This window comes from Amyelois transitella, chromosome 13 (genome assembly GCF_032362555.1).
Source record: "Amyelois transitella isolate CPQ chromosome 13, ilAmyTran1.1, whole genome shotgun sequence".
In the NCBI taxonomy this organism is placed as follows: Eukaryota; Metazoa; Arthropoda; class Insecta; order Lepidoptera; family Pyralidae; genus Amyelois; species Amyelois transitella.
This window is the reverse complement of record NC_083516.1, coordinates 2,796,442-2,805,902: the sequence shown is the minus strand read 5'-3', so window position 1 is coordinate 2,805,902 and position 9,461 is coordinate 2,796,442.

The following is a 9,461-nucleotide window of genomic DNA, read 5'->3' as shown; positions in this document are numbered from 1 at the left end:
GCTGCTGTCACGTGTTCTGGATTAATTAAATTCAATTTGTTTTCTTTATAAGTTTTTGAACCAATTAATTAATTAATTTTGTATAAATCATAACTATTTTGTATACATTGTTGTCTTGTACTTTGTAGTTGTTTGTAAATTCGTATAATTTTTGTGAGCAGTAAATGTACTGTGAAATTAACGCAAGTACGACCAATGATTGTTTTGGTTTTACGCTACCAGAATTAGATTTTTTATACAAGTACTTTAAGTTCAAAATTTATTAATATTCAGTCTTTATTTTATGTGGGTTCATAGAAATCCCGTTGCTAGATCAATATCAGATACTTGTGCCCTTTCAAGCTAGCCTTTTCAGAGATCCGCTATGGCCGAAAATCAGGCGGTGGATTAATAAGACAATGCTGTGAGATTTTATCTCAGAGATTACAAAATTACGAGGTCCTATGTAAAGGTCACAAGGATTAGTTTGAAGTGATCGTGGGCGGGGATTTCTTTCTTTTGCTGTTTTTATGGTTCTAAATAATGCTGGTTTGGTAAAGGAGAATAAATACGATATGCTAGATGATTTTGTACATTACATACATACCATCACGCCTGCTTCCCATTGGGGTAGGCAGATACTATGAATTTCTACTAGCTATGAACCGTACAGACCTCTCCACACTCATTACTCTAATCACACATATTCGGTTACGGGTACTCCAAACAGCTCCCCTTTAAAGACATTCGAAATTTGTATCTCAAAATTTTTACAACGCGTCACGTCACTTTACATTTAAGTAAATTATATTTAAGTTATATCTAAGTTAGTATTTGTCACACAACTGAAAGCTTATTTATTAATAGTACAATGTACCGCGACAGTTTAAAATCAAATATTTGCACTTAAAAATACAAGTAGATATAAGAGTAAAATAACAAATCACAGAGTGCATTCTTATTTATGCTAACGTCATAACCCGAAGCGGTGCATACGGCAGTATGTAAACAAACATGGCTTCATGCACCGGCACCCATGAAGCTATTGTACATTTCCTTTCAGCCTTTGTTGGCTGTAAGATAGTAGTATAAATCTACATACTTATTCCTACATAGGTATTCCTCTTTCCCGGAGGTTCAAGTAAAAGTGTTCCACTTGCCACGATCTACGAATACTCTATGCCAACCCTTAAGGAAAGAGGCGTGTTTTTATGTATGTAAATGATGGATGTCGTTAATGCTTAAAAAAGACTTTTCTTAATTTTATATATTTTTTCATATTCGTAGTTCTTTTTGCCAACTATGTGTAGGTTACATTGGTCTAAAAATTAGGAATGGAGCTTATAAGTTAGCAACTTTTTACAGGCATTGCAAATAAGTGGCGCCCAATGTGTAACAGTATTTTTATTAAAATTTATTAATTTTAGGTCTTTAACCTTTTTTTTATCAGTGGGGAGTATTGTTCATAAACCTAAACCATTACAATGGGAAATTAAGTTAAATTAAGTATAAGAGCACAAAAAGATCCCAAAACAATGTTAAGTCGTAATCCTGAGGGTCGATGTGAACACATCAAACGAAATTCAAAGGTTTCATAGGAATAAAACAGCGATGTACAGAAATAAAGACAAGTGCATTTTTAATTATAACTTGAAGTTTCTTTGCGCAGCAAAGTTGTACATTGTACATTGGTTTAAAATTGTGTAACGACTATTGTAATGTTCTTGCGTCTTAAAACACAGGTTCGATTCCCTGAAAAATGATTATCTTATGATTGTATGGTATTTACTGTATAACGATAACGATATATTGGTATCGTTAAGTTAGAATTTCACAACAATTGGTCTCGAACTTATTTTGGGACTATTTCAATTTTATGGATTTTTATTTATTATTTAAATTATTTAAGTCAGTATATGTTTACTCTCGCAGCTGGTAGATTTAAATGATAACATTATCCGCCGCAGTTTTATTTCTGTACCCGCCATATTTTGTGATATTAGTGGCCGAGTGTCCCGTTTTGTAAATGAGTCGCTAATTGTCCACCATCGGCAGTCACTAATTAAATCGCGTTCGTGTCATTACGCCTACATCCCTGTTTGTGGCTATGCCCCTAATTTTAGGGTTTAAGGCTTTGCTCTGTGAGCAATTTAACGCTGGAATTCGGTGTTTTGTTCAGATCGTTGTGACTGGTGTTACCTTTTTTAAAATGAGATCTAATTGCGAAGGCAATAAAGTTTATAAGCCTTTTTAATGTCTTTTGCTAACTGCGCGTAACTAAAACTATGAAATTAAAAATAATGTTAATGGCACGGATAGAGAATCTGGTTTTAAAAATCTTAATCAATAACACAATAATATGGCATTTCCTGAAAAAATAAATTATTAATACAACCGAAGTCCACATCATAAGACACAAAAAAATAATACACTGTACATACAAGAACAGCTGGGTTGTTTAGACAAAAGACAGGTAAACTTTGTTTATCTCATGACAAAGTCTACAGACAGAAAACATACTCAAATAAAACCGGAGCGCTTGCACGGATCCACAATATCAATATAATAATATTTGATTACGCACTCTCGCAATAAAACACGGTTCTTACATCAGAAGCGACCTCTAATTGATTCGATAAAAGTTACCCTTTATTGTTATGTTTTTGCTTCCGACCCGTTCGGTGATTCTGTGTAAAAATGAAGGGTGTTAGAGCACTTAATTTTTGTATTGTGTATCATGTTTTTTCATATAACAACCAAAGTTATACAAAAATGTTTTCCTTCTAATATTAAACGGAAAATTAACGGAAAGAGAGGAAGAGGAAGACCAGGAATAAAATATTTCGATCAAATAAAGGGAAAAGTAAACATCAACATACCGACTAGTAAAAAAATAAGCGGCGAAAAACTCCACTGACAAGATATGGTCTGTAATTAAAGAAGAAGATAATGTTAATACAATTCAGTTGATTGCTTCGGAATTGTTAATAGATTTCTTTGATTACAAGTGTTGTACACATATTAATAGTCACTCCTAAAGGAGTCAGAGAGGGATATATTCCCTCTCTCACATCACGATGTACTCGTATGTGAAATTTCTGAAAGGATTTTAATCAAATTTTCGTGTGGATCTGTTATTTGATCTAGCTATTTAGATAGGAATAGTTTTAACTCTACCGATGAAAAGAGCCACAACATGTCAAAAATGTGTGGCTAAACTAATAATTTAGATATTTAAATAAAACTTTTCCGTTACCGAGTAACTGACAGTCAAAGCACAGCAGAAACCAATGAGTCTGAAGACTTGAGATTTGGTGTGAAGGTTCCATATGTGGTATAGGGGCGTCCCTAATTTGAAAAATTCTTTTGTAATACGCGTGTATTACAAAAGAATTTTTCAAATTTCCTGCGAGAACGGGAATTGACGGGATTTTTCGGACGGGAATGAATAAAAGAATATTTTAAAGAAAACTTATTAAAGATGTAACAGATAATTGTTCTGAATCCCTTATTGGTTCTTTACAAATCACATATACACGATCCTTTGAAAGTTTGTACGGAACAACTTAGTATACAGTCAAGTCGTGCAAACGTCGGATTCAATTTCAAGAATAAATACAGTTGAAGTTTTCTCATTTTTAAGGCTAGTGCAGACCGAGTGCGGCTATGTATTTACTTCCATATAAATTTTATAAAGTACTTTATTTTCTGGAAAATGTCTACTCTTGTCCAAATTAATAATATAGAGGGAAGACTTTTATTTTTGTATGTTTGTAACGATTAACTCAAAAACTACTGAACTGATATGAAATTTGGCAGCGAAACCCCGCGCAAAAGCTAACATTAAACAAAATGTTGGACGTTTGGATGTCTGAACATATGAAAACTAAAAAAGAAAACAATTTATCCTAATTGGAATAATACTTGTCTAGTAAACAAACTTGTTTCTATAAACTAGTTGTATTAAATGCGAAATTAATTTGAGAACTAATTTGGTACTAATTTAGATGAATTTGGTGTCAACCATATTTGTACGAAATAAAGTAAAAAGTAAATTTTTGTGTAAACTAATCCTAACTTTCCTCAGTTGAAAGGTTAAATGAAAACATGTTTTATTTAACAACAAAAGGTTTCTTAGCCCTGAGCTAATTATTGTTACATGTTTCTTTGAAATTAATTTATGAAGCAGAAGAAAATTAATGCACTAACATAAGATATGTTTTATTTTTAATAATGGTTGCGCGTATAAATCTTTTAAATATTTTTTTCTATATTTCAATCAAGTATATGACTGATACTTAGAAATTTTATTTCATTTCGGAATATAGCGGAATATAGTCTATCAGTATTTTTAAGAATTTTGGCTCTGTCTTAGGGATATTATAAAGACTTGGTTATATGTATGTATAAAAAACAAGGAGACACCGCATATCTGTACATTATTAATACATAAAATCACGCCTCTTTCCCAGAGGGGTACCACATCCTTCTATTTGCCATGATTCCTGCATAATTGTTTTGCTTCATCGACATTCATGACTCTCTTCATGCAAGCTCGGTCGGATTTGGGTACTGTTGACCTGACCTTTTGCCAAAAAGTCTCCTATTGATCCAGAAACGTTCGTCAAGGCCTTCCCATCATTAATACCATTCTTATTAAAAACAGTTCGGGTTAGTTCAATAGTAACCAAAACTTGCTTCAATAAAGAGTCATGAATGTGGATGAAGCGAAAGAAGTTTGCAGGGATCGAGGCACGTGACATATGATGTAGTCTTTGCCTACGCCTCCGAGAAAGTGGTGTCATTTTAAGTATATATACTACAGTTACAATACCAAGAGATATTTTAAGAACACAATGGCATTCACATTGACTCCGTATTTGTAAAATTCCTGTGTATGTCGCATGATCTCTCGTGAATTTGCGTAAGTCACGTACGCATTGTTAGCATAGGGTAAATTAATATGTAAGTACATTGTCAATTGTTCACCATTCGATTTATATTTGGACCTCACTCTTCTTGTCATTGTTTTTGATTTGTCATTTTTCATCATGACCTGACCGGGATTTGAATCCGCCACTCAAAAAGCAAGATCGTTATCAATGCGCTAAGTTATCCATATAAATATTATATTGACAAAATATTTGTGTTTTTATATTTTTGTTTGATGTTAAATAAACTCAAATAACTTAGACCGATTTTGACGGAATTTGGCGCAGAGATAAAACGGGAAGCTTTATTTTAGGGGGCGGATCTGTGGTTAACAGCTAGTGAAACATAGAAATCTTTAGTTCCTTAACTTTGATTGACAAAAACTCTTATTCAATATTTATTAATAAAGCTGTTAAGTACTGTAACTACAAATTACTTAATTTTTAACTTCAAAATAAATTTGTATGCGCATAAGAATAGTTTAACATTAATACATATACGCCATACAGACCCATGTAAGGTAACCGTCCCTTGTAAACATTGTCATAAATGCCAACGGTTACCTGTCTCTCTGCATTGTACATAAACTGACATATATCTTGCTAGACCTCGCGATTGTATGAAGATTACGAAGTAAAAAAACGATGTTTTTCCAAAACTTTCTCATTCGGTATCTGCAGCGTTCGACAATGACCGAAGTATAAACTAACAAAAATCTGACAAAAGTAGCTCAAAATAAAGGAACTAATCCCTTAGTTTACCAGAATCTCTATCAGAATTACCTTTTCGTTGAAAGACATTTCCCTTATACTCGTAATGTAGTTAAACGAATATTTGACGAGTAGGTACCTAAACTTACTAGTTATTTTATATGATCGTCTACGAAGCGCTACGATGTGCAAGGAACTTGGTTAAAGAGATTTGCGAATCACACTGTTTCACTTATCAAACAAAACTTGTTAGGAGAATCGCAACAGTCCTGTCTTATTTGTTGTGAACTTGCGGTATCTCACTTTACCTATGTCTGTGTCTGTACATAGATATAGAGAACAAAGAGGAATATTTCAAGCATAGTCAACAAAACAACACACACTCCTAAGATATTTTATGAGATCGTCTACGAGGCGCTACGACGTGCTACGAACTTTGATATTTCTCGTAGCTGCTACACCAAGTGCGCGGGCTGCATTGGCATTATAAAATACATGAAAATAAGGTTAACAAATGTATTGTTTCATTTAATGTAACAGCTTGTTATGAAAATCCATATTTGGCACAAAGACTTAAAAACTCTTCATTCCCCGTTGTATGGTGTGCGCGACGCTTTTTTTTATCGCGCGAAAATCTATCGCTGTTTCGCTTATTATTATGACGTGAAACGGGACAGCGATAATGTTAAAGCGTTTTCGCGGCTGCCATGCTACGGGTGTAGCTTGCTATGAATTTTGACATTTTTCGTAACTGACACACATATTAATTTATTAACTTAAAAATTATGATAAATACTCTATTTATCATGAGTTTTAAACTATGGAAATACGAAAAATGGATCTTTAGCCAATGTAAATTTTGACCCCGAAAATTGTAGTGGAGTTCGCAACTGCAAAGACGCAAAGAGCAGAGAGAGATGATTAGTTGTTATTCAAGTAATTACGGAATACATTTGGTAGTTTAGGAATTTTATTTACTCTCATCACGTTGGTGAATAAATGAGCAATTTCCGTTTTTATCAAGTCTTCTAGAACTATCTCCCAACCGGAGTTCCATATCCGCCGATGTTTATAAAGATTTATAATAATTTTGAGTTTTTACGCAAATAAATCGTAGTTGGTTTGATATTATGAAAATAAAAAAACAAAATACTTATGGTACCAAAATAATAAATTTGCACTGATACTATAAATGCGATAGTAAGTATGTTTGTTTCATCCTTACAGTAAAATGAATAAATTGATCTATGAAATTATTAATATAAATAATTTGAAGTTCGGACAAGAACACGCGGGCGGAGCCGGGCAAATATAAATGATTCGATTATCTGTGACCAGAATCATCAACTGTTTGTCTTTCATTGTTTTATTTTTACTTTTATGGAACTTTTATATAATTCTTTCTTTCATCTTTAGTTGACAAAACGGAATTCAGTAGGAGTAGTATCTCAATATGTTTTTAATTATTTTAAGGTATATATCAAAATTGGTTTTTACAACAAATTCCTTTGCAAAACCAATGCGCAGGTGAAGCCCGGAGGATGGCTAGTTTTGCAGATAAAACAGATCAGAACGTATTTTACCTATCTGAAAGTCGATCAGAATTCAATATCCGTCATTTTAGAGATATTTTCATTTCAATTTTGCGAACGATATTTTTCTTGTAGTGGGACATCTGTATTAATTTAATAAGCTGAAGAATTCTTTTGAGCAGAATTACTGGAGAGCGGGAATGAAAAAATATTTCATTTGATATCTATTTTTTAAGAAAATATTATTTAACTGATATTAGTTATTTTCAAGAGCGTCGGTGGACGACGACAAAATGAAAGTTGCTTAATCAAATCGGAGACGTCCTGTGGTAGGTCAGGTCAAGAGTGACGCGTTGTGTAGCTAACACATAAGTAACATGCATTAACTATACTTTATGGCGTCACATTTTTCTTTCATCCCTGTAAAAGCTATAGTTTCCGTGGGATTTGCGAAATGAATTCAAATTAAATGAAAAATCTATTCTATTCTAAATTCGCGCGGGCGAAGCAGCGGTTAAAACCTAGTACTAGTAATATAATATTTAACATTCTATGCGAGCCATATTATTCCGAAATTTAACACTCGACCTCTCAGTTGGATAGGTCAGTGGGAATTATTAGTGTGAAATAATTATACGATTAAGTTACCTTCGTACACGAGATAAAATTCATTAATTTTATATCTCACGGCAGCATAAAGGAGAGGAACAAGCCACAGGTCGACTTAAACTAATTATAAACCAATTTCACGTAATGAAATCAAGAAGCAAATGGCGGGTTGCTTTTATCGAGTTAACCTGCGACTTTTATTCTGTTTTTTGGAAATGTTCAGCCTATTTGTCAACTTAGATATTGTCAAGTCAAAAATATTTGTTTATAATAAAATATTAATTAACCTTTGTGATTTAAACTCTGGAGCACTGGAATCTTATACATATTATTCATGAATGCGAATGTCTATCTGTTTTGAAGTCTGTATTTTTGTTTAATATTTTATGAATAAGGTACATACTACTTTTTAAAATAACTGTAAGAAGAAAACCCCTCACAAAATTTAATAACATGTTGTAAACAGGAGACTAAGGCTAGGTCTAGAGATTTAAAATTATGGATCCTTAAATGGTTAGGGTTGCACTAAGAGAGTATTTCAGGTCCTTACATAATTATCATGGGAATGGAAATTACGGATTTTATTTGTTTCACGTGGGCAGAGCCGCATGTGCAACTTAGTTAACCTTAATATGCCGAACGGTGGTTGTCAAAGTAATATTATTATCTTAACAGTAACTGGGTGACTGAGCGGTGCTCGGTGAAAGTTGGAAAAACCATAAAAATAATTAAAATCAAAAAAAACCATAAAACTCAGAAAAATAAAAAATATAAGTTAAATCAGTAGATGTCACAAAAACCAAAAATAAGGTAAAAAAATTACTACTCATTTGCCAGGGATTGACCCCAAGCGTTTAGACTTGAAAACGGATCGCTCGCCAACTGAGCTACGCATGAAACAGTCGCAGTCCCAAAATTTTCGATCTCTACCGACCAATTCATATGGAAAAGGTTTTTTGAAGACTCATACATATAAGCATCGCCACATTAGATGGTTGTAACCTCAGTGTATCGCGCCATCTGACGTCGTAATAAGCGGTCACGATATTGCTCGTCAAACAATATCATGTTAGTAATATTTGATTAGTTTTTACTATTTCGTCTATTTAAATCAATATCTCGAACTCACTTTCCCTCGACCTTGCTTGGTATCGACTGGTACGTAAATAGCTGTAATAGTCATCGATTGTAGGGTCCTTGTTTAATTTTAATGCAATAGTCGAGAATGACAAGCGTGTAGTACCTATTTATTATGGTTTACGTCAAAAGTATCCGAGGGAGTGTTAAAAATATACAAGAACAATGTTACATATTTTTTAATACGGCGAGGGAATAAAGAATATATTGTAAGGAAACCTGCACATGCACATTCGGACAACTGTATGTATCACCGTTATCCAGTATGGGTTAGATTCTCCACCGCTGGTTGCAAAGGTTGGACGGGAGTCACTTCGCTTAAAAACCTGACTTACTCAATCCAGGATCATGTATGAATTTAATCCCGGATTATAGGTAGGTACTGTATTTCCTTTTTCGTACATACATATAATCACGTCTATATCCCTTGCGGGGTAGACAGAGCCAACAGTCTTGAAAAGACTGATAGGTTACGTTGAGCTATTTGGTTTAATGATAGAATTGAGATTCAAATAGTGACAGGTTGCTAGCCCAACGCCTAAAAGATGAATCCCAAGTTTAT